The sequence below is a fragment of the Mastomys coucha genome, unplaced genomic scaffold (assembly GCF_008632895.1).
Source record: "Mastomys coucha isolate ucsf_1 unplaced genomic scaffold, UCSF_Mcou_1 pScaffold6, whole genome shotgun sequence".
Classification (NCBI taxonomy): Eukaryota; Metazoa; Chordata; class Mammalia; order Rodentia; family Muridae; genus Mastomys; species Mastomys coucha.
Window position 1 is genome coordinate 86,193,622 of NW_022196912.1, and position 25,433 is coordinate 86,219,054.

General features: G+C 44.3%; 1 pseudogene; it reads right to left on the reverse strand.

Annotated features, from left to right (window-relative positions):
* LOC116081052 overlaps nt 1-25,433 on the reverse strand; it is a 43,958-nt pseudogene that overhangs the window by 18,049 nt on the left and 476 nt on the right.

Sequence of the window (25,433 nt, forward strand, 5' to 3'; positions counted from 1 at the left end):
CCCAGGGACTTTTCAAGGCCAGGTGCAGAGCTGAATAGCGGAGTTAGCTAACTAAGCCAAGAACAGCCCCCTGAGCAAGCCAACCAATGCCTGATTAGATCCTTTATCCTGTGTTCCACCAACCAGTGTAAGACAGCTAGCCCTGTTGCAGGAATCTGCCCCTCTGTAAAGTATAAAAGATGTGTGCTTTCTGTGTTCGAGGTTGGCCCCCCGCCCCCGTGAGGGTGGGCAACCCCATGTAGGTGGATCAATAAACCTCATGTTATTGCAACGATCTATTGTCAGTCTGTGTTCTCTGGGTTGTGCCAAGTTTACAACAGATGCTGTAAGAGCAGGAGTTGATGTCACCTTCGTTTGCTCGCTCGTGGTTTACTCAGGTTTCTCTGCTGGATGCTGGGAGCTGTTGATTTGAGGATGTTTTGCAGTCTGTCTGCTTGCTGTTTCTCTCTCTGCTGCTGCTCACTATTTGCTCCTTTAATTTTAGGATATGCTTAATAAACTTCATTCCAAACAGAAAGAATGGCTGGCATAGATAATTTTCTGGACTACAGTGAACAGCCATTTTCAGAGCACTCATTTCGTATGTATGTATATGGCACTCACTGGGTTTTTAGTTTTGTTTTTGCGCATGCTCTCTCTGACTTTTATGGGTAGCTCTTGTTGACAGGAGTTTCCAGCCTTTCTATGTTAATCTCGATGCCCCGAAATCCCCCCTCCCCCACACACACCTACCTTCCTGCTGGTGATCCAGGTGATGGGGAAAGGGGAAATTTGTGTTTTCCTATGTTTGTAGATTCGTGAATCCCCACATAAAGAAAGACACTATGGTGACCCATCTGCACGTATGAACTGACATGGAGTAGCCTCCTTACTAGGTTTGTGAAGGTAGAGTCTATTTAAGATAAGTGGAGATAGCCTGGTGGCATTCACCTTCAATCCCAGCACTGGCAAAGCAGAGGCAGGATGATTTTGAACTCAGTGTGAGTTCAAAGCCAGCTTGATCTATATAGTGATTCCAGGCCAGCCAAGGCTACATAATGAGACTGTGTTTCAAAAAGGGGAGAGAAAGCCAGGTGTGGTGGTGCATGCTTTTAATCCCAGCACTTGAGAGACAGAGGCAGGTGGATTTCTGAGTTTGAGGTCAGCCTGGTCTACAGAATGAGTCCAGGACAGCCAGGGCTATACAGAGAAACCCTGTCTCGGAAAAAAAACCAAAAAACAAAAAACAAAACAAAAAAAAAAAGGGGGGGAGAGAAAGAAAGAAAAAAAAGTTAAGTGGTGAATCTTGAATAATACTGCAGATAATACAACATAGGAAATAACTTATCTCTGAGGTGAAATTTATTAATTCTGATCCCAATGCTACCAAATACAAAAGATGTATAGGAAATGTGGGGGTTATTTAAATGACATCCTCCAGGTTTCCAATATCTGAAGAAAAAAAAAAGAGTCTCATTTCTCTAGGACAGAAAACTGGGCTTGGTTTTTGATTTTTTTAAAAAAAAGTATCTATCTATCTACCTATCTATCTATCTATCTACCTACCTACCTATCTATCTACATACCTCTGTGTGTGTGTGTGTGGTGTGTGTGTGTGTGTGTGTTGTGTGTGTGTGTGTGTGTATGTGTGTGTTTCTCTCCTTCCACCATGTAGATCCTGGGGATCAAACTCAGGTCATCTGAATTGGCAGCAAACGCCTTTACCCACTGAACCATCTTACCCACCTGGCCTTGCCTTTGTGACAGAGGACAACTTTCCCTTTACTAGGTTCCGGGTGGTCTCCATATCTAGGCATACTGCAAAGCCTCCTCACTTGTCACCTGTGTCATTCTGGCCCATGCACACAGGCCAAGTGCCAGCCCAGAGGGAGGAAGTCACAGCTGTAGCTGAGGAGACTCCTTAGCGAGTGCCTGGCACTTCTTGGAGTCATCCGTGTGCCTTACTTCTTGTCATTTCCATAACTACACTCTTGGGCAGGTGTTATCATTAGCCCAGAGATCAGGCAGGAGGAAGCTGGGACGGATACGAAGGGGTAGGATTGCTGGGGGTCCCAGCGACGGATACGAAGGGGTAGGATTGCTGGGGGTCCCAGCGACAGATACGAAGGGGTAGGATTGCTGCGTTCCTTTCCCCTCGGATCCAGTTCAATCATCTTAAAACCACCTTAGCAGCCAGACACAGCTAATAGCTAACTGTCTAGCGAAGGCTGCATTGTCTTTGGAGCCTTAAACACAACCCTTTTAATTGGAATTGCTTTCTAATTCAGCTTCATATATCTTCCTTTCCCTCACACAAAAGAATCCATTGTGTGGTCTTGGGAACAAGCTGGATGCTCCTTTGATATACTTTGCATGTAAATGTAGGGAACCAGCCTCCCTTGATTCATTATATCCTTTATTGATGCGCCTGCAGCATTTTATTGGAGGGTTGTTTTTTTTTTTTTTTTTTTTTTTTTTTTGTGACCAGAATTCCTAACAAAAGAGTGAGCCAGCTTTTAGGCTGGCAGCTCAGAGAGGGAGGATTTACCACACCAGACTCTAAAGGGACACACCCTCATCGCTATTGTAGTCTCCCAGCTTTTCAAAGGGCTGGGTGTTCCAGTAGCTGGCACTATGCTGTGGCATTTGATGTGTTATCAAGATGAGAGGTGAATGCAAGGTAGTCTTGGGTGGGGAGTTTGCTAAAGCTGCCAGGAAATCAATCAGGCTGATAGATAACCTTGTCTCTGGGAAGAATGTGCTGGGTGTCCAGGACTTGAAAAAGTTTTGTGTATTGGCTCCATAGGGAGCTGGTATCCAACCTCTCCACCTGCAGTAATGGGCTTCTAAGGCTATAGACGGGTTAATTATTCCCAATATTCTTCACTTTACAGATGTGCCTTCGTTTATGGTGGGGTTTTAGTCTGATTAATCTTGAATTGAAATACAGTACCATTCTGTAAAAGTCATAGATAGTCATAGCTTACACTGTCACCTTCTCTCCTGGTTGTGTAGCTGACTGTGCTCCATGGCTGATAAGCAAGGATCATACTGAATCTTGGTAGTTTTGGGAGGGATGGGGCAGAATTCAAAACTCAAAATCGGTAGCAGGGCTTCTATTACACGTACACTGCTTTTGCACCATGTTAGAGTCAAACTGTTTGCTTTCAGTTGGAGGACTGTGTGTAATTCTGAATGACGAGCGGATTAAAAAGGCATGAAGCCGTTGAGCTGGAAATGACAGAACATTCTGCAGCTGGAGAATCTAACTCTAACACTGCTTGCTGGGGGCATGCCCGTCTTCTTCAGTATTAGCTTATTTCTCCCAGGTGTAGCTCAGTTTTTAATAACTGGAGCTTCTCCAACCTTCCTGCGATAAGTAGTTACAGCTGATGATGACTAACTACTGGGTATTATATCGGATTTCTCTGTTTGCTCTTCACAGGAAGTGATGAAGTCACATCGATCCTTTCAGTTTGAAGGCGATGGGCACAGGGTGTTTAAGAGCTTCACCTGTGATACAGATAGCATGCCAGGAACTTATCAGTGGGAATATGGTAGGACACACGGCTTGGGGTTATAGGTCTGTGGAAGAGTGTGCATTTAGCATGTGTGGGGTCCTGGATTTCATTCCTAGTGTATGACTCTGGTGAGCCTTAGCTTACCAGGAAACACCTAGTGAGCCACACGGAGCCGGGAATTGATGCAAAAAGCAAGAGGAATTTATTGTTCCAGTGTACTGGGGTCATCCCAGACCCAAAGGAGAGACAGTGACCCCAGCAGCCTGGTCAGTGAGTTTTTATATGGTTTCCAGGGGCAGAATAGAGCATCAGCAACTAGGCACAATATGATTGGCAGAACAGTGTGCCCTTTACACGGATTGGTCTTCCCCTTCTGGCCTATGTGCTCTCTGACTCTGAGCTGACCTCTTCACTAGCACCACTCCTTATCACAGGCAAGATTTTCCTAATATTTGAGATTTCGATCTTTAATACCCTGGTTTAAAGTTCTGTCCATATCCTACCCAGGATCCTTTGTAGTCATAGCCTTCCCTGTAGACACAGCTTCCCAGTGGTCCCCTTTAGTCTTCTCTTCTTCAGTGTCTATTTGTGTTCATATTGCTGCCTTCCAACATTTTCCATCTGCGACCCCCACAACACACACACACACACTCAAGAGTGCCCACACACATCAGCTAGGGTTTTTGTGGCCACTTTATGAAAATAAACTGAGTATAGTTTGACTAGTTCTCTGCCTAGTCCAGCATGGCCATATAAGGAACAGTATGATATGGTTTCCTGCCGCTAGAATAGAGCCAGCATGGTGTGAGCTCCATGAGTGTTGATGGTTGCTGTGTGTGTAAGGCTTGTTTGTATAATAGTGTATATATTTTCACACTCCTCCTTTAAGGACTGTCCCCTCTGCCAAGGTTAATGACTCCATGATAATCAGAGATAGCCTGAAGCCAGAAGGCGAGGACATGTCTTGTCTCAGCAAAATGGTAGGACACCTTGACCTTCAGGACAGCCCTAAGGCTGTGGGAAAGAATGCTGAAAACATGAGTTCCAAAAGATATAGTTTCTCAACTATACAAAATATAAAGATGTAATATGAATTGTATAAGGAGCTTCAAAGATCTAAAGGAACAGAGGTAGCTTCACTATGAGTCAGTTTGTCAAAGATACAAAAACCGGCAGAGAGGAAGAGATTCCTGAGTTCAAGATCAGCAGCCTTGGACAGAGGGAGTTTAGGTTCAGGCCCAGGTGTGATAGGAATGGCAATTTTATGACAGGGCTCTATCCAGCTATATTATTGTCTGCTCATGCTTGCTGTCTCTGTATAAGAATCATCAAGGGGCTGGGGTCATGGGATGCTGATTCATGGGATAATCAAAAGCGAATCTGGAGTAACACTGGATCGATATGTAAATACAAAGCTGGGCTTTTGGTCTACAAGAGAGGAGCTATGCAGAGAGTTATTAGCATATCAAGAGAAAGAGCAGAACAGAGAGAGTGATCTGGAAAGCCATCTCAAGCAGAACACAGGCCATCAGCTTGGACCCAGGATTTGACTTTGAGTCATTTGTTTCACTGCTCCCAGATACCCCTTTTCTCAGATCCCCTCTCCGAGCCAAGGCTGGTACCTGCCTGTTCTCCCTTTCAGGAAATCCTGATGTATAAAAATCTGTATCAGCAAAACAGAAGCCCTGGGTTGCCTAACTACACATCCCACTCAAAGCTAGTTTGTTTTACAGCAGAATTCCTTCAAACATCAAACTCCTCAATGCATTGAGGATGAGGTTCAATTGATGACAAAGTTGACTCACAGCCTTCTAAGAACTAAAGCATCAGCAACATCTTGCTTTAAGTCAGTTTTTTCAATTACATGCCTACGTCTCTTATAAGATACTAAAAATTACTGAGGAGTTTTCGAAGCTTCCACAGGTCAATGGAGTGAGGTTCTCTAAATGGAGTAGACACAGCAGTGTTCTGCAGTGAGCTCAGGACTGCTGGCTTTAATTACTGGAAAGATCTTCATATGTGTTGACTGTTGGCACATTAGATAGGAAAGGTACAGTAGAGTCTAAATAGGATTATCCTTTGAAAATGCTGCAGGCGGCTGGCCCTTGTACATAGACATATTGGAAGATAATAGCTTCAAAATTGTGTTTGTTTTCTCTTTGTTCTGCAATAAAAAGCCCGACTTAAGAGGCAAAGCAGCTAGGATACTCTGAGCGTGCATGAGATGATGATTGCATGTGAGGTAGGCAGTATTTCCCACATGAAAAGGCTTCTTTTATTGCCTATCTCAGGTCTGTTTCCCTGTTGGGAGACAAGTTCAGGTTGTGACTCCTCGCACCTGTGTATTTCCAGTTAGCTGTAACTTAAATGCCATCTAGCCCATCGCTTTACTGGCAGATTGATAGGTTTTCCTATTTAGCTCTTACTAATTTATAGCTTTCCTATTTAGCTCTTTTTTTTAAAATTTGTTTTTTGAGACAGAGTCTTTTCCAGTAGGTCCAAGTACTGGCTTCAAAATTGCCATTACAGGCAGGTGCCTCCATCTCAGGCATTGGCTCTGTTACTCAGCAGCAAATGACCTGAAAAATCAGTCCTGGAAGTTAGCAAGCAGCACTACTAAGCTGAAATCAAGATGTCAGCAGCCAGGGTCTCTTTGGAGACTCTAAGTCCTCCTTCATAGTCACATTGTCTTGTAGCTGTAGAATTTATGGTAGGATGCTGCTTCAAAACCATTTTCTTGACAGATGGTGGTGGTACACACCTCTAATCCACTCGGGAAGCAGACAAGTGGATCTGAGTTTGAGGCCAACCTGGTCTATAGAGTGAGTTCCAGGACAGGCAGGGCTACACAGAGAAACCCTGTCTCAAAAAAACAAAAAACGGGCTAGCGAGATGGCTCAGTGGGTAAGAGCACTGACTACTCTTCCGAAGGTCCTGAGTTCAAATCCCAGCAACCACATGGTGGCTCACAACCACCCGTAATGAGATCTGACATCCTCTTCCAGTGCATCTGAAGACAGCTACAGTGTACTTATGTATTACAATTAATAAAGCTTTAAAAAACAAAAACAAAAAACAAAGAAAAATCCCAAAATCAAAAAAAAAAAAAAACAAAAACAAAAAAACAGGAGTCTCTCTGTGTACTCCACTGGCTGTCCTGGAGCTCTCTCTTTGGAACAGGCTTATCTTGAGTTTACAGAGATCCTCCTGCCTCCCAAGTGCTGGAATTAAAAGTGTACTCTATCACATTCAGCCTTTTGTCTTGGGCTTTTAAAACCTAAAGCCCACTCCCAATGACACACCTCCTGTAACAAGGCCACACCCCCTAATCCTTCCCAAACAGTTCCACAAATTAGGAACCAAGTATTCAAGTATATGAGACTACATGTAGGGGGTTCCCATTCTACTCAGCTGATTTGGAATCTTATGTATATCTGAAAGGTCCTATGTAATGTCATTAAAACATAAGAGTGATGTCATATTATATTTTCCACATTCTGCTGGTTAGAAGCACCTCACAGGTATGGTTCAGTGAGTCGTTTTAGAATTCTTGGGTGGAGCATGGTGGCATGTATACCTGTAATCCAAGCACTTGGGAGGTACGGAATGGAAGGGCAGGGGCTCAAGATGACCCTTGGCTAGAAACTCAAAGGCCAGTTTGGGATTCAGCCTGAGACCCTGTCTCAAAACAAGAACACTACCCACCCACCCCAAACCCAAACAGACAAAAGAGAGTTCTGCCTTCCATAGTTTCTTTCTGGTTAAAAACTAGAATATAAAGCTGGTGAGCCTCTCTCATGTATTCCAGACTGTAACATGGGGTTAGTGTCCAAGAAATGCTCTGCTGCATCTATTTACATCACAAAGTCAAGTCCCAAAGCATTTCCTATCTTGGATAATAATGATGTCAAGGTGACTTTAGATGTGAAATTAAAAAGCATGTATGTGTAAGGGCTGTTAAAAAATGGGGGGAAGGACCCCACACTCAGGGCTCAGGAACGACGACCCCAAACACCACCAAGACACGTATTTGATGCAATCAACAAGAAGTTCTTTTATTCAGCGCTGGGCGAGACTCATATCCCATGCAGGGGTAGAGGAGTCTGGCCCCAAGCAAAAATTTAAAAAGGTTTTTATACCCACACAGTTGCTAGGGAAAAAGGGGAAACTAAGGCAGAGGAAAGTACGGGGTAGTCTCTGATTGGTGCTGGCTTGTGCTAGGGTTCAGAAGCAGGTTAGCCACCTGGCAATTGTTTGATACCTCGTTTTTCTTTTTTCCTGCCAGGTCGCTCTGGTCTCTAAGCTCTGGGAGCTGGTCTCCCATTCTTCTAAGTTCTGGGAGCTGGTCTCTCATTGTTTCTAAGTCCTGAGAGCTAGTTTCCCATTCAGTTCAACTAACAGCTAAGTTCCCACGGTACAGTTTGAAAATTTTAACCTCTCATATGAGCTGGGCAGTAGTGGTGCACGCCTTTAATCCCAGCACTTGGGAGGCAGAGGCAGGCGGATTTCTGAGTTTGACGCCAGCCTGGTCTACAGAGAGTTCCAGGACAGCCAGGGCTATACAGAGAAACCATGTCTTGAAAAACTAAAAAACTAACTAACTAAATAAAAGCATGTGTGGGCCAGGGAGATTACTCACATGATACCACGCCTGATTACCTTTGTTCCCCAGAACCCGGAACCCATGGAAGAAGAGAATTGACTCTGGCAGATGGTTCTCTGGCTCCCACATATGCATATCCATACACACACACAGTAACCAACTAACCAACCAACCAAATAAATAAAAACAGTTGAAGAGAAAAAAAAATGTGGATGTTTCATTATTCCTTTCCAGTGAGTGGGAAGGAGAAGATGCCCTGAATGGAGTTCTGAGTGGATATGTGTTCTTTGACACGGGCATGGGCAAGTCTGGGGCCATAGTCTCAGAGCCAAGGGAGAATGGCAAAGCCTTCCCCAAGGAATTATGGAGAAGCCAGCAGGGAGTGCAGATAATATCCACCACCACTTTCTCCCCACAGATATTTATAGTCTGAATGAAGACTTCCTTGCACAGAGACACTCCTATCGAGATTGCATGGCCTCCTTGTTCAGCTGTATGCAGTAGCATGCCTCTGTTCAGACAGGACTTACAGGGCTCTCTTCACCAGAGCCTAGTCTACCCTATCCCAGCCTTTCTATGTGTCTGTGTGTTTTTCATTACCTTGCTGTCCCAGTCAGGTCCATCCCTGGGGCTACCCAACGGTGAGGCGCTAGAACGTCAGTTCTCAACCTGTGGGCCACGACCCCTTTTGGGAGGGTGGGGGTGGTCACACAAAGGAAGGTTGAGAGCCACTGCACTAGAGGTATCAGGGAGCCACGAAAGTATGGTCTATGGGGAAGACTCTTGCTCACCGTCAGATGGGGAAGCACATGGGTTTCACAATAAGCCAATGGATATAGCTAGGCCTAGGCTCCCAGACACCTGGGTATTTTGGCCTCCCTCATGTTTGCAATGAAACGAATTCTTTCTCCTCCTTGGTATTCTCAAAGGGAAAGTGATCCTGATGGTGATTGGTTCTCAGAGTGAGACCGGCCCCAGCTACTATTTGTGTTTCTCCATAAACACTTCAGAGAAGAATTGCCCGCATTACAGACGCCCCTCCTACTTTCCAGTGAGCACTCTCTTGTTAGTCTGGCTCTGGCAATGGTGGGAAAGCTCCAATAGTACTCACAGCATAAGCAACGCATCTATAAATAAGAGCTAATAGGTCTTGAGGTTCAGAACCTGCACATCCTGAGATGTACTACTGTGAAGAAAGAACGGAAGGAGAACCAACGCAATGTGTGTGTGCATTCATTCAGCATCGGCATACCTTGTGTGCACTTTCTCCTTGCTACTCCAAGCATGGGTCCTGACAGAAAGGGCCCACCACTCACCGAGTACAACTGTGTGTGAGCAAGTTCCAAGGACTTTTGCTAATTGTCTATCACCTGTTTATCTGTCTACCATCTATGTTCTAGTTTAGCTTAATGTAGACAGTTTTGGGGTGACCTTAAAAGTTGCATACAGTTGGTCTGAGTGTGGAAGTCCTGTGTTGTCACGAAGATTGAGGTAGGCCCTTTGTGGTCACCGCGAGTTCTTGTTAAGTGTTCCCTCTGAATTCTTCTTACATCTGGTGTATCGGACTCAATGGATCCCTCCTTTTGTCTGTTCCACATACCCATGGACAGCCATAGAGAATACAGACCCTGCTCCTGAAGCAGGGCTGGTATGCAAGATGAAAATAAGGAGCCGATTGATAAAAGTTCTAGATGGCCGGGCGGTGGTGGCACACGCCTTTAATCCTAGCACTTGGGAGGCCGAGGCAGGCAGATTTCTGAGTTCGAGGCCAGTCTGGTCTACAGAGTGAGTTCCAGGACAGCCAGGGCTACACAGAGAAACCCTGTCTCGAAAAACCAAAAAAAAAAAAAAAAAGTTCTAGATGGCTGAGAAAAGGCATTAAACCAAGTATCGGCCTTTTGAAGTTGGGGCTCTGTGTGTCTGCGTGAGTTTCACATTCCACCTGGGGCCTTTCCAAAGTCCCACTCCTAAGGTGGTAATTGGGTGGCCTGAGTTTGCTTTTGTTAAAATGCCTGGGATAGCCACAGCAGAGAAGAGAGCCTGGGGTTACTGGTTGCTTGTCATGGACAGCTTCCTATTAAATAGCCCTTCATATTTCTATGCATATTACCTCAAATTTAGCTATGATTCCAAGTTTTTCCCTCCTGATGTCTTTCCAAACCATGACTCAAGCTCAGAGTTTGAGTATAAGTTGCCAATCAAAACACTTCACTAGGGAAAATTAGTTCCTGAAGGAAATTGTTTCCTTCCTCATAGATGGGAACAGGCATTATTCACTGTATTTTAAAGAACAATTATCCAGTCTACTGCCAATTTGCATCTACCAGAAGAGTTCTGATCTTCAAGGGAACATAGCTGAGATGGTGTTCAGTTTCAACATTTACGCTCTTTCTGCTGCGCTGGTCATTGTCTACATCTGGACAGGCTCACATGAGGCTTCAGGCTTGTCACAGGAGGTTTCTTTAGGGGTGTGGCAGAGGTAGAACACTTGGCTTGCGTGGATTTGATTCCCAGAAACTACAAAATGAAAACCTAAGGAATTAGCCCCAGAACATGCTAAGGCTATGTCTATGGCATAACACCTGGAATACAAGTTTCAGTGAGTCCGTCAGCGCTCAGCAGGTTGGACTGTTGATGCGAGATTGTCATGGGAAGCAGGCTGGGCCAAAGGGGACATCATGAAAGGGAGTTGTGGATGTGTCTTCCCCCATCAGGATGGTGTCGGACTTAGGGTGCTTGACTCAAGTCTTTAAAGAATGGGAGAGTTCTATGAATATCTTTATGCTGCACAGGCAGAGGGAAGCAGCCATCCTCTCAGGTCGCACAGAGCCATGCACCCCTCATCTTCCTTCTCCACAAGGGAAGGGAGCTCTAGGAGACTTTTAAAGTTATTATTAAAAAAGTATTTATTTTAATTTGTATGTATCTTGCCCACATGTATTTATGTGAACCAAGTGCATGCTGGGTGCCCTCAGGGGTTAGAAGAGGGCATCTGATCTCCTGGAGTTGGAGTTATAGATGGATGTGAACCACTGTGTGGGTGCTGGGAATTGAACCCTGTCCTCTGCAAGAACAACCTGTGGTCTTAACCACTGAGCCACTTCTCCAGCCCTGCTCTATAATATTTGGTAGACATACACAGAGACAGTTTGTCCAGTGTGGGGATGCTCATTACCCACTCATCACCTAATCAAAGCTAGCTGACCCATCAACTGTTCTGTGTAATTTGACTGTGTGTGTACATGCCACAGCCCAGTGTTTGGAATAATCATCACTCTGAAAGTGGTTCCTTAGGAATGCCTAAAGCTCATCATCTGAATGTGGACACTTTGAAGAGTAAAGAACACACTTAATACATTTATACACATCAACATATGTATTATGTGTTATATGGCTAGCAGTAGAACTCAGTGTTAGGACATTCACCTATGTGCAAGGTCTAGGTTAAATTCCTACTGCAGGGTGTGGCGATGCCAATACTCAGAGGCTAAGGCAGGAAGGTTGCTTGAACTCAAAGGAGCTCAAAGCCAACCTAGGCAACAAAGCAAGAACCTATCTCAAAAGATAAATAAGTACATAAAAATGTAATATATGGCTGGAGAAAAACAAAACAAATGTAATATGTGTATAATATAAAATGGAAAAGAGCATCATCACAGGTTGTTTTGGGGGGGCGGTGCAGTTCAAGACAAGGTCTTACTGTGTAGCTCTGGCTGTCCTGGAATTCACCTTATATACCAGGCTGTCCTTGAACTCACAGATATCCATCTGCCTCTACCTTCTAAATGCTGGGATTAAAAATATGTGCTATTGCCAGGTCGTGGTGGTGCATACCTTTAATCCAGCACTTGGGAGGCAGAAGCAGGCAGATTTCTGAGTTCAAGGCCAGCTTGGTCTACAGAGTGAGTTCCAGGACAGGGTTATACAGAGAAACCCTGTCTCGAAAAACAAACAAATGAAGAAAACAAAACAAAACAAAACAAAAAGTGCTATTATGTCTGACTTCTTTCTTTTTAATCATTCTTGATTATGATAATGTAATTTAATACTCTGTCTAATATTCCACTTGGTATTTTTCTTGTGAATATATTTTTCAATACAGTTTTTATTGAATTAAAAATATTTTTTTGAGAAAAGTTCTCATGTACCCCAGGCTGGCCTCAAACCTGCTATTTAGCTGAGGCGGGACTTGAGCTGATCCGCCCACCTCCGCCGCCCAAATGCTGTTTTTACAGGTGTGTGCCATGAGACCTAGATTCAGATAAAATTTTAGTATTTACTGCGAGAAAATTATGCTGAATAAAACACTTATCAATTTAATTTTTACTTGAATTTTCACAAATAATTCAATTTTCAGTGAAAGTAGAATGCTTCAGATCAATTTGTTTTCACCAGGATTGTATTTTGGCCTCTATTGATAGGGTTTCAATAGGTGATTTTTTTCTTTAATTAAAAAAAAAAAATCATTGAATAAACTTGTCTCCATGACAACCCACTCCACCTCTGAGACAGGATCTCAGTACACAGATCAAGCTGGCCCCAAACTCAGAGATCCTCCTGTCAGTATGCCTGCCCCCTCCCTTCTCCCGTATCCCGAGCACTGGGATAACAGCATGGACCACCATGCCTGGCACCATAGAGCTTTTACATGCTTTTACCAAACAGAGATACTCCTAACCTGATGACCTGATTGCTTTCCAGTCTGGTACAGAGAACACATTGCTCCACTTGAACGTCACCAAGAGATGCGTCCAGAAGAGGGAATATTCCAAAGCTCAGTTGCATCCTTTCTGATCTCACCTGCGAGCACCCTCCTCGCTTCTGATCCAGTTGAGGGCATCTTAAGGTCAATCACCAGCTCCTCAAGTGTGACGTGGGAGCATGGAGATTGGATTCTTTGTGAGGCCTCTCTGACTTACCTAAGACTGTGCAGCGAGGATCTTTTTTATCTCTATTCCCCACAGCCTGCCCTGCCACTGGCAGTCACCCTTGCTCCTGCTCAGAGTCTTCATGGATGTCCAGGTACATGAGACTCATTGTACTGTGTGCTTCTCCAGTTCCCAGAGTGTCAGCTCTACAGGGGTATGTCAGCTGCCTTCTCTTCTAATGCAAGTCCCTGCCCTGGCAGCTGAGCTGACAGTAATGAATGTGGAGTATGTGTGAGCCTCTCTACTTCCTTCCTTCTGAGGGAGTGGTTGGGACAGACAGCATTTCTGGGCATCTTGTCTTGGGACCACATGGAGTGTGAGGATCTTAGAGTCTGAGCTCTTAGAGAGGCAGCAAAGCTCTTTGCAAAAGCGTTTGATCCTCAGGTTGGCTTTCCTTCCCTCCATCGAACGTTAAGTGGAGATTATTACAAACCATTTAATCAGCTGTAATGGAGAAGAGGGAAACTAATTGAGAGCAGAATTTCAGATTTTACAATAATTTTTGATAGTACATTGGGGGCACTTTTCTGGATGAGCAGTTGTTTCTCAGGAGCATAATTCTGTGAGTATGTTTGTTTATTTATTTATTTATTGCCAAGTAGGCTGGCTAAATTCATTATCATCTTTAGTTGGGTTTGTTTTATTTGTTTAATGATGTGTAGCCTAGACTGGCCTTGATCTTGTAATTCTTCTCCCTCTGCCCCACCCCACCCATCTGGCATCCCATATCTTTATGAGAATAATCCCGAGCTTCAGGGCAAGAATGGGAATGGGATAGTAGAATAACAGCGAACTCAGGCTGCACATCTGTTACCAAAGACCATCTCACTCCCCTCCTTCGTCCCTTCTCTGCTGTGCTCTGGGTTCTGCACCAAGGCCACAGGAAGCTGGAAAACAAAGTGTCTAATCTAAGTTGAGTAGGCATTGCCATTCAGGTGGCAGAGCGCTTGCCTAGCTAGTATGGATTCTCGCTTTAGCCCCTGATAATACTGGGTAAGGTGGTACAAACCTGTAGTCCCAGCACTCGGATGGCTGGTAGAGGAGAATCAGAAGTCTAAGATCATCTTCCTTGGCAATAGCAAATTTGTGGCCAGAGTGGGGCATTGCTGAGAGAAGAGGAAGGCTTAGTCTGTTTGAGGGCAGTCTGCTATCCTTTGAAAGCCAATGATGCTGTGGCAATCTCTTGTCACTGACAGGACATGGTCTTACAGATAGAGAAGGGACTGTTGAAGGCTTACTAAAACCATGAGGATGATGTGCCCTGTCTCTAGGTCATTGTCCCATTCCTACCTTGGAGCTCTAGACAACATCAGAAAGACAGCTCACAGCTCTTAGCTTGGCTTCTTCTATATGTGTGAGTCTCCCCTGGGGTTAAAGGTCCCAAAGACCTGTAATGACTAGCGTGGCAGCACTGGGAAAATTGCCTTCTTGGGCCACCATGATTTCATTGTTTCCTAAAAGAATAAGGTAGATACCGAGTTCCCTCTCCCCAAAATGTCTGCCCAAGGCTGAGAGTGCTGCTAGCTCTGCCCTCACCTTAAATCTCCCAGCTACTGCTATTCCCAGCCTGGAGCAGTCCAGCTGTGAGGAGGTGGAAGTTTCTAGCTCAAGGCCAGCCTGGGATAACTTTCCTTCAGTTCTTCCGTGTTCTTGTTCACTGGCCTTTGCTCTGAGTTGTTCATTTCGTTGCTGAAAGCTCCTTTTAACTTTGTTGGCAACTCTGACCCTGGTCACTTGCAAGGAGCTCTGACTCCTGAGTATCAAGTGGGTGTGCTGTACACAGCAGAGTAAAGGCAAAGGCTTTTCCTAGTCTCAGAGAGCCGAGTCAAAGGAGAGCTCAACAACCACCTCATCTCTGCACAGTCTGATAGCACGAGGCAAGAGTCAGGGAAGCAGGGCGTCCAGGTAGGCCAACACCTGCAGGGAAGGCCAAGGAAGGCTTCTAGAGAGACACAGGGCAGGACAGGAGAAACCTTACAAAGCCTCTGGAAATATCAGATCGTATCAGAGGTGGGCTGGGGGTGGAGTGAGGACAAGGACTGGAGTGAAAGGCTACAAGGTTACGAATAGAGTTAAACTCTACAATCTTACTCATGCTAGCTAGGCAAGCACTGTACCAGTGAACTGTATACTACCACTTCCAGCAGGGCTTTCCTTAGGGGTAGGGAAGGCAGGGTGTCATTGTGTTGCCCAGACTGGTTTTAGAGTCCTGACTTCAAGGAATCCTCCTGCCTCAACTTGAGAATTAGAAACTAGCCAGGCAGTGGTGGCCCACGGCTTTAATCCCAGCACTTGGGAGGCAGAGGCAGAAGCAGGTGGGTTTCTGAGGCTAGCCTGGTCTACAGAGTGAGTTCCAGGACAGCCAGAGCTACACAGAGAAACCCTATCTTGAAAAGACAAACAAACAAACAAAACAACAAAAAAAAGGAAACCAAACCAAACCAAACAAAAACCAACCAACCAACCTTACTTTTCTTCCTTTCCTATCCCATTTCACCTCAAGGAACAAATATTACCCAACTGGCCAATGATTTTGAAAAGCTGAAATTTAATTAAAATATTAAAAGGCAAACACTGAAATGGGATTTTCACTTCAAAAATCATAGTTATTGGGCAACAGATCATTCGTGCACATATTAAAAAAGTATTGTTTTTACATGAGTTGGCCTTATTCTAATGGGAAAAAAGGGATCTTTTTTGTTTCCCTAGAGATGAATAACGAGAGGGTAGAATGAGAAACTAAAGTTGGGAAGTGGATGTTCTCCATCTAAGAACCTGCATTGCCAGGCTAAGACCTCAAAGCTAAGCTGAGCAGCAGAACTTTGAATCTCCTGTGCACTCCAGTTAAAGTGACAGCTCTCAGAACTAGGGGCATGGTTTAGATGGCACTGGCTTAGTTGTTTAGTTCACTGAAAGCAGCTAACTGGTAGCTTCTCAGAGTAGAACCAAAATGCAGAGAAATGGGGTCTTCAAAGTATGAGCTCGGAGGATAATGATGGCTAAAGAGGAGATCCAGAACTGCATACCTCAGGATGCCAAGGTATCCGCAGCCGCCTCATCTAGTCTCCCTGCTTGTGTAACGCAGCCAGGTAGGCCTGGAATCCCAGCACTTGAGAGTCTGAGGCAAGAGGCTCAAGAGTTCAAGGCCACCCTGGACTACGTAGTAACTGCTTGCCAGCTTGGGCTACTGTGTCTCAGATGTGGGCTGAGGAGCCAGTTATCAGTGTGATAACAGGTGCTGAGGGCTTAATAAATACTATTTTTCATTATCACTATTGAAAAAAATGATCCCCTTTTTTCCATTAGAATAAGGCCGACTGATGTGAAAGCAATAATTTTTAAAAATATGTACAAATGATCTGTTGCCCAGCAACTATGATTTTTTTTAAAGATTTATTTATTGTAAATAAGTACAGTGTAGCTGTCTTTAGACACACCAGAAGAGGGCGTCAGATCTCATTACGGGTGGTTGTGAGCCACCATGTGGTTGCTGGAATTTGAACTCAGGCCCTCTGGAAGAGCAGTCGGTGCTCTTACCCGCTCAGCCATCTCACCAGTCCGTAACTAAGATTTTTGAAGTGTAAATCCCATTTCAGTGTTTGCCTTTTAATTAAAGTGGGCATTTCAGCTTTTCAAAATCATTTTTAAAGACACCCACCCATGGAGTTGCAGTGTCTCAGACCCAGCAGGGTTACACTACTGTCTTTAAAAAGCCAGCTAACTATTAACATCATAATTTTATATTTATCCTGCTAATTATGGTTACGTCAAATCCCGGTTTGTCCACAACTAGCAAACAAACAAAGAAGCCTCCAAACCTAGAGGCAATTTCCTTGCAAATTTGCATATTAATTACTGTTTACCGCCTTTGCCCCCGTGGTTGATTACTTCTAACAAAGTTCTTGACACGTACAGCAGCCTGGATTGTCTGATAGACAGGAGACGACCTGGAATGCTACCCACCACTCTTTGAACGGCAAGAAAGGTTACCGTGCTGGCTAAGGAATGACTTGACCTTCAGACACAGTCCCGCCCTGGTTCAGGAGGTCATTGCCTGACAGAGTCAAGGTTTCTGCTATGCGTTTTAATACAGAACGATAGGCTTGGAGGAGTTCTTCATGGTGGGAGATTCAGCCATAGTGTTCTTATCACATGCAAGACAGTGAGACTGATGCAATCACATATTGCGTTTTGAAAGGTTACTGGAGTATTCAGAGTAAACTCTGGCCACAGAATTCACAAAATGTTCCAGTATCCTTTTCGTCCGGTCTCTGTGCCAACTCCCCAGAAGTGGGAGGAGCTACTCATGACCCAGCCCCTCAGATCCCCAGTAGGCAGGTGTTGAACAAATAAGGACGTTCGCGCTCTACCTCAGGAAGTCTAAAGGGGTGTAGCAGAATTTTAACGTGGTTGTAGTTGGAGACAAAAAGCACAGCGGCCGATTTGAAGAGACCATCCCTGAATGAGGCTTTGTGCTCCGGAGCCTGAGAAAATAAGAGCAGCTTCCTCTAGAGACAAAGCCCTAGATGGAGGCGCGAGGCCAATCAATGGGAAAATTTCAACCTGACATAAGCATAATGCATTATGCATGATAATCTTCAGAAAGACACAGGCAGTCATCCGGAAGCACAGAGGCTGGGGTACAGGGTGACTGCGGCTTCCTGCAGTGGTGTGGAAAAAAAGGTTTACCCAGTACGTGAACACCACTTCCGTTTTCAATCTGTGAAGTAAGGAAAGGAGTAATCTCACAAATTGTCTGAATAGCCACGTGTCGGGGAACGTCATAGTCATATAACAACAACGACAAACTGTGATCACTGACAGCTATAGAGTGCTCCATTAGTGCTGCGTCCTTGATAGGCACAATCTCACTGCGTCAATGATGAAGATAATTTTTATCTTCGCAAAAAATAGTTTGAAGAGACAAAAGTTCGTGGAGAGAAGAACCTTGTCCAACTTCTCAGAGGTAGAAAGAGGTGACTGGTTGGCTTGGTGGGAGTTTTTTGGTTTGGAGATCCACCCTTGTGCTTGGTAGGCAAATGCTCTAACACTGAGCTAAATCCCCTGCCTCGGAGCTGACATCTGAGCCCAAGTGATCTGACTCTCATCTTAGGCACCAAGGAGCTGTGGCTTAGTTTTGTAATGCACTACAGCTTGTTGTAAAGTTAGAACTCTCTTTTGGGGGGAGGGGTTATGGGAGTGGGGACCAAAACTGGAACTTCTGCGTGCAATCTAGGCAAGAATGTACATCCTCAGTAGTTTCAAATTGGCATGTGAAACTGTCCCGCAGTTTCATGAACCGGGTTCTGCCTCGACCGAAGGGAGAAAGGAGACCTGAAACACAGAGTTCGAGAACAAAAGGACACGAAGCCAAGTTGAGGGTTTCCAATCAAGGCTCTCCTTTACTTTGGGGGTTCAGCATTTATATACAAGAGAGCATAACTGAATCTCTAGGTTACAACGACATTTGAATAACATAAGGAATTCAGGAGGAGTCAGGAAGAGTCCGAAAGGGAAGCTGGCTGCTGGGTTGAAAGTGGAGGCTCGGCATCCCGCAGGTCTCGACTCCGGGAATGGCTGGAGGAGCAGTCCACAGTTGGGGAGGAGGTCAACAACAGATGTCCTCAGGCTGTATACGTGCCAGCCAGCAGGCGTAGCTTCCTCTGGAATCCTCGAAGGTGGAACTCATAGTAGTGAGTCTTTGGTTCAGGCACAGAAGGCATGAGTTGAGTCTGCAGTGGCAAGCTCCGAAGTCTCGCAGCTGAGGGACCTCAACATCGGCATGCTGTTCCAGATTTTTGAGGCTCTGAAATGATTCTCTTTAGAGAGACAACAGAAAAATTCCATTTTCTTTATAGTTTCTGGCACTATCTCTTCCAATTAAAACTAAACATTGGTTACAGAAAAAGTCAGTGAGTTATATAGTCTTTTATCTGAGTCTGTTGTTACCTGTTTTTATAAATAAAGTTTTATTGGAACACAGACATGCCCTTTTCTTTCTTTCTTTCTTTCTTTCTTTCTTTCTTTCTTTCTTTTCTTCTTCTTCTTCTTCTTCTTCTTCTTCTTCTTCTTCTTCTTCTTCTTCTTCTTCTTCTTCTTCTTCTTCTTCTTCTTCTTCTTTTTTCCCCCAAGACAGGGTTTCTCTGTGTATCCCTGGCTGTCCTTGAACTCAGAAATCCACCTGTCTCTGCCTCCCAAGTGTTGGGATTAAAGGCGTGGGCCACTACTGTCCAGCAGACATACCTTTCTTTGTTCTCTTATCATCGAGCTATACGAGCAGAGTTAAGTAGTGACAGTGGCCGAGTATCCATGGCTAAAATATTTGCTCTCTAAGACATGTACTGAGTTTTTTTTTGATTCCTGGCTTAGAATAAGCATTTCCTTGATTTTTCCTAACTTGAGAGAGCTGATGCAGAGATGACTGATCTGGTCAACAGTGGTAATTATAAAGCTTAGAGATTGAGTTGGCAAGCCAGACGAGTGGGAGGAGGCATTTACCAATGAGCCCAAAGATGGATTGCCAACGCCCACAAAGTGGGAGAAGAGACCTGACCATTGAAAGTTGGCATTAGACTTATTACACTTGCACACTGTGGCATGCACGTATACACACACACACACACACACACACACACACACACACAGAGACAGAGACACAGACAGAGAGAAAGTAAAATTAATGAAAAGTTTGAGATCTGTGTGAAAGTCCCAAAGAATACACTTAAAAAAATTATATCGATTCATATTTTTAATCTGAGAGATTATGTGGGACCAGAAGAAGTGGCCAGAGGTTAGACATATCTTGTACTGGTCTTCAGGGCTTTCCCAGAATCTCAAATTTTCTTCTGTCTCCTCAATATCTCCAACACTTCCTGAAATGCAATGGGCACTCACTAGGCAATTGTTAATTGGCAAATAGCTTACCACTTTTCCATTTATTCTCCTTTTCCGGTTTTCCCTCAGATGGCAACCTTTACCGCGTCACCAAACTATTTCCTGGAATGTTGTTTTCCCTGAGTACTCCCCCCAACCCACACCTCTAAGGACCACCTGCCCTCACATCTTCCCAGCAGGCATTTCTACCTTTGTGAGCTGCCTATTCTGATTTCCCCAGCTCTGTCCTCCAACCCAGCACACAGCCACTTATTTGCCAAGGCAACACTTTCTAATTTTTCAAATCCTGACCCCTGGCCATTTGACTGGTCAGGAGCCTGAGCTATAAGAGATCACGAAGTGATTTGAGACAGGGCTGCTGAGATCAAAACCACAAGGAAGACAAGCCAAAGAGCCGCTGGCCGGGAAGCCAATTAGCAGTCCATTTGAGGTGCTAATTGTGTAGACTAGGGTCAGAAAAATAGAAGGGAAGGGACAACTTGGAGACATACCTGAAATATCTTTAGGAATGTGATCGATTAACAACCTGGGGGCGCGCGCGGGGGGGTGGGGGAGGACAAAACAAAACAGAAATTGCAGCAAAAACACCAGCAAACCTTTGGGCACAGTAGCAGATAAAAAAAGGTTAGAGGAAGGTGAAGGGTGCCTAGAAAATGTGGATTCTCACGGGCTCAGGGTGAAACAAAACCTGTATAGCATTAGTGAAACAACTGAGCTCAGGACTAGGTGGAAGTTGACACACAGACACATTGTTTCGTTCTTTCGCTTAACAAATGTTTGCCTGAGCACGTACCGTGTGAGGAATCTGGTTCTAGAGCCTTAGGCGCTTCAATGAACAGAACAAAGACCCCTGCTTTTGTGGTGCTTGCACCGCAGAGAGAGAGGTGGGCAGTAACAGTGAACCTGATGAATAAGTAAATGACATAGTGCAGCAAAGTGTATTGGGAAAAGACAGGAGAAGGTGACCACATGCAGCGCTGGACCGGTGAAAAGGTGAGGCTCCGCAGTCTCCAAACAGATCGCCAGCAAAGCTTTATGTCTTCTGTTTTCCAAGATTGCTGGTTTGATGTCTCATCTTCGGAACAAGGAGGCAGAAGAAGAAATTATAGAGCATCGACTACTGTGTGATATTTTTAATAAAGAGCTTTCTGTATACCACATCTGGAAGCAATTTGCCAAAAAGAGAGCCAGGAGTGGGAGTGGATGGAGGAAGGGTGGGGATGGGAGTGGAGGACTAGGAGAACCTCCTCCGTGGTTTCCCGAGTGAGAGGCACAGAGGTGAAATTCTGATGAGGTGAGGGCGAAAATTTGCGCAATTTCAATGTTGTTGCCTTTCCTAGAGGGGAGAGCCTTGTTTACAAACAGCCTGGTCAGTAGGAAGCAGGCTTGTTATTCCTCTACTTTGAATAGATAAGACTAGCAGTCAGATCTCTGTGTAGAGGGGGCAAACACAGTTGGTATGGTGGCTCACACCTATAATCCCAGCACTCAGGAGGCAGAGGCAGGCAGATCTCTGTTCAAGGGCAGCCTGGTCTACATAGCAAGTTTCAGTACAGCCAGGGAGCCATAGAGAGAATCTGTCTCAAAAACAAACAAAAACAAACCAAAACAACCCAAAATAGCAAAAAAAAAGAAGTGACAAACAGAAGATCCAAACTGGGTCCTCATGATGACGTGAAGAAAGGATAAAGAGAAGTGTTTATTATTTCTTGAAATCAGTATATCGAGAATGGATGAGTTATGATAAAGAGCAAGAATTTGCGCAATTCATACAATCCTTGTCTAGTTCTATGCTTTTGTGACAGGATCTGGTGTGCCAAAGATCTACTCAGTTTCCATTGTGTTCCATTGACCAGTGCTTATTTAGGGTCCCCAGGAGAGGCCCTTCAGAAAGGAAAGGAGTGACAGGATTTGGATCATATCAGAAAACCTACAAGTGCCCTGATATGGTATGGGTGTTTGATGTTTTCCTAAGGTGGGCTTAGCTATACTGAAAACAAACAAAATTTATCTTTTGATGTGGAAATGAGCCAAAGGAGCAGAGGGAAGGTGTGGTGTGAGTTCTTTGGACTTTCTCTGCACTGTTTTTTGTTTTTTGTTGTTTTTTAAGCCAGTGAATCCCCCAGGTGTTAGCAGGACAGGATGCAGAAATGGACACAATTCCCCTTTTTAATGTTCACAGCAGCTGGCTGTAGGCAAGGTAAGATCTTAGCTTCCTGGAAAGGCCTGGGGTGGGGGGTGATGGGAAGGAACTCCATCTCTGGTTTAAGGCTGCAAGTGTTTTATGTAAATATTTCTGAGTCCAGAGAGGATGGTGTTGTGAGCCCTGGTCTTTGTGAAGGAACCATTTTCAATGCAAAGGCTCCCACCAAGAAATATCCTTCCTAGAAATGAAGCGTGTTTCTTATGACACTTGCATTTTCTTCTTGCCCTGCCCAATTCAACTAGTGATTAAATTCTTAGTAGGCAATGAGTGTTAGAGCTTAAGAAAGAGAGTAAATGTGAGCTAATGACTACACAAAATAAGCCACTGTTGAAGGTCTTAAGAATTAATCTCATTAATGTAATGAGAAAATATGCGTATCAATCAGTGATCCTCTCAACTGTCATTCTTCATACACACACACACACACACACACACACAGAGAGAGAAAGAGAGAGACAGAGGGGGAGAGAGAGAGAGGGAGAGAGAGAGAGAGAGAGAGAGAGAGAGAGAGAGAGAGAGAGAGAGCGAGCACAAGCTAAAAGTGTTCAGTAGGTAACACTAGCTAGGGCTTTTCCCATAGAGCCTGGTGGTCTGGCCCTGTCCCACTGGGCGTCCCCCGCTGATGCACTGCTGACTAAGCTGCCTGCCGCTCCCCTTGGGCCCTGGGCCATTTTCTGTTTCTTGTCATCATCAAACAGGCCGAGCAGTCTGAGTTTGTTTTAACTCTACTGACCTCAAAATGCCTTCTGTCCTTATCGGACGTCATTCTTATCTTCTCAGAAATGGAACTGTTTCTCTTTTTCCCGTTTCCTCATATTTTTCTAAAGGGTACACAAACTGATGAGATGGTTCTCAACGTGTCGTGGACAAGAAAAGCACCCCATTTTGGTTTGTTTCTAAATATCTAATTATAGAATTTTCTGGTTGTTTCTTCGGGGACGGTACAGATGGGATTCCTGGCTTTTGGGGGAGTGGGGCCTTCCTGACTTAGTTGTGAGAGAGAGAGTTGGAGATGAAACAGGCTTCGTTCCTGCCCTTGAGGAGTTTAAAATCTAATTGAGCAAGGGAGGCGACTCTAAATAAGCCAAGAATTCACTTCTGAGTTCTTGAGGTCATAGCTTTGGCTTCAGTGTTTCTCTGTATATCCTTTAGTTTTAATTATGTGAAACAGTAAATTTACTTGTTCATGGAAAACCATCTCTGAAACTCAAATAAAGGAAATTCAATCTAGAAGTAATTTTCAAGCTAGTTTGGTGTGCTTGGCTCTTGTCCTCACAGCCCTGCATCCCAGACCTGTGACTTGGAACCTTAAAGCCCCCACGCTGTCCTGCCACCCTTCTGGGGAGGCTGGGGTGCGATCCAGCAGTACAGAGGAGAAAACCAGAGTGCTCGAAGGGGATGGAGTTTATGGATGAAAGCCACTGGTAGCAAGGACAAGGAGAGCTAAGGGAATAGTAACCAAGCTCTTATGTGGGATGACAAAGACACTTCAGTGTGCCAGGTTATCTTTGTCTATGCTCTCCCACTCCAGCACACACCATGACATCCTGCGGGGAGTGTGGGAGAATGCTTTGTGCTCGTTGGATGAAAAGCAAACTATAAGTAGACATACAGAGGTTTTCAATACTATTTCAGGAAACAATCATAATGATGATGATGATGATGATGATGATGATGATAATGATGATGATAATGTAGTATCTATTAAGTGTTTATTTCCTGCCTGGCACTAAACTAATGATGGAGATAAATTTTTTACCCATGTGTTTTATATCTACTGGTCCCAACTTTGCCCAGATATTCACTTCTAAATGGAGCTTGTTTTAATCCCATTGGCAACTGTTAAATTTGGCTGCTGGGCTCATGGCGACTACACACATCATCTTTTCCATTTTCCATTGTTACAACTTCCTTGAGAGATTATGCAAAAAAGGAGAGCCTGCATGAAGGTTCACCAACCTAAATGATGTCTTAGATAAGGGATTAAAAGAAGAAGTTAGGGAGTTATCATTTTCACCATGGACTACATGCTAAACAGATCACCATGGGTATTTGTGAGTGAGATGCATGCATAGTTTACAAAATGAGGCAACTGAGGACTGGAGAGTTTCCAGTTTCCATACATGTGTGTGTGTGTGTGTGTGTATACATATACCTTACATATACATATGCATATGCATATACATATACATGATATATGTATATTCTGCTCTCTCCAAACCCCGGCTCTATTGGTCCATCTCAGAGCCTGGCCCTAGGGTCTCTGACAACTTTGTATCCTTGAGTAAGTGAATCTACTTGTAGCTCAAAAATTAAACAAAATATCTGAAAATTCCAGGCAGGCAGCACAGGCCTTTAACCCCAGCATTCAGAAGGCAAAAGCTGGCAAATCTCTTTGAGTTTGAGCAATCCTAGTTTACATAGTGGATTCTTTTTATTTTTATTTTTGTAGTTGTTTTGTTTTTTGAGGCAGGGTTTCTCTCTGTGGCCCTGGTTGTTCTGGAGCTCACTCTGTAGACCAGGCTAGCCCTGAACTCAAGAGATCCCTCTGCCTCCCAAGTGTTGAGATTGAAGATACCACCACCACCTGTTTATATATTGAGTCTAAGCTAGCCAGGGCTACATAGAGATATCCTGTCTCAACTAAGTAAATAAATAGATTAAATAAATAAATAAATAAATGAAATGAAAACATATACTTTGAAAACATTTAATGATAATTCGCATCCTTTTTATTTTTATTTATTTACTTATTTATTTATTTGGTTTGTCAAGACAGGGTTTCTCTGTGTAGCCCTGGCTGTCCTGGAACTTACTCTGTAGACCAGGCTGGCCTTGAACCCAGAAATCCGCCTGCCTCTGCCTCCCAAGTGCTAGGATTAAAGGCATGCACCACCACTACCTGGCGATAATTCTCATCCTTAACTGTACATTCTCTGTGTGTATAAAGACTGAAGCTCATGGGTAGACCTATCTTTCATAACTTCCCTGGAAGGTTACTCACAAACTCCATTTTACACATGAGAAAAGGAGCCTGGGAAGGTTAAAAAGCCAAATGAGTGCTGTGTAGTTGGGATTCAAACTCCTTTCACCCGAGTTCCAAACCTTGTACTGGTTTCATGAGTTCACCATTTCATGAATGCCACGACAGAGCCTGGGTCATCTACAAGAACAACTTCTACTTAAAAGCCAGGAGTGGCTTGGCCACATTCCTCTGGAAGTCTAGAAGAAGAGTGTGGTGTTTAAAAACAAAAACAAACAGAACACCATCACCACCACGACCACTATCACCATCCCAGCCA